The sequence below is a fragment of the Papaver somniferum genome, chromosome 5 (assembly GCF_003573695.1).
Source record: "Papaver somniferum cultivar HN1 chromosome 5, ASM357369v1, whole genome shotgun sequence".
Lineage (NCBI taxonomy): Eukaryota > Viridiplantae > Streptophyta > Magnoliopsida > Ranunculales > Papaveraceae > Papaver > Papaver somniferum.
The window spans coordinates 161,473,488-161,474,444 of record NC_039362.1 but is presented as its reverse complement, the minus strand read 5'-3'; positions in this window follow the sequence as shown (position 1 = coordinate 161,474,444).

The following is a 957-nucleotide window of genomic DNA, read 5'->3' as shown; positions in this document are numbered from 1 at the left end:
GCTTCTCCGAAGATACAGTTGATACAGTTAGTCACAAGTTTGAAGGTCTTGGTACCAGTGAAGCTTCTGTACAAGAACTCTGATTATGGCTTATGATTACCCTTTGTTTCTGAGTTTTCTTTGGTCTATATTGTCTAGTAAATCTTTTTTATGTTTTTAGAAGAATTACTAGAGTTTGGAATAGCCATTATTGTGAGTACACATAGCTTTGTCCAAGGTTTTCATCTTCATGTTTTAGATTTAGTTATTTAAATTCTAAAGTTTTTGGAAGATGATTTTTGTAATTTTAATCTTTATGATATTATATATTGCAAAGTGTTATGGGATATGTTGTTTACGTCCGTGAACCTGTGACTGTCCCATACTTGATCAAAAGTTATCTCTATTATGTCGGTATGAAAGTATTGATAGAAGATAGAATGAACTTTTAAAATATAAAATTTAAAGCCTTTTATGTCATTATTTTGAAGGAAGAAAGGATAAATCTTTTTGTTAGAGCATTGCTCGGTCGAACTCGCATGCGTTGCTATCTCAAGCATGTTTGTCAATGTTAGCGATCAAAACTATAAGTCTTGATTTCTAGTCTATTATAGCTAAGTCTCGGACTAGGATAGAAAGTGCAGTTGAGCTTAAGGACTTCATGGAGATTCATCATACAAGAAGAAGAACTACTCAAGGAACCGGTGGAACTTCTCGACAAAAAGGTATGTGAAGACTTGAACTTATATGTCACTCAAAAGTCTATCTACTCTATCTCCTACTCTCTGAGAAAAGAAGTCGTATGCTATATATATAGACTGGATTATACACATTTGGTATTTCGAGCCGAGTATACCTCGCCTATCTATATCTCGAAATATGTGTTGGTAAGCGTTTCGCTTCGATCAAGTTTATCTTTACCTAGTGACGAAAGTCATGATATATTTTAGTCATTTTGAAAATTTCTTTGACGAGAAA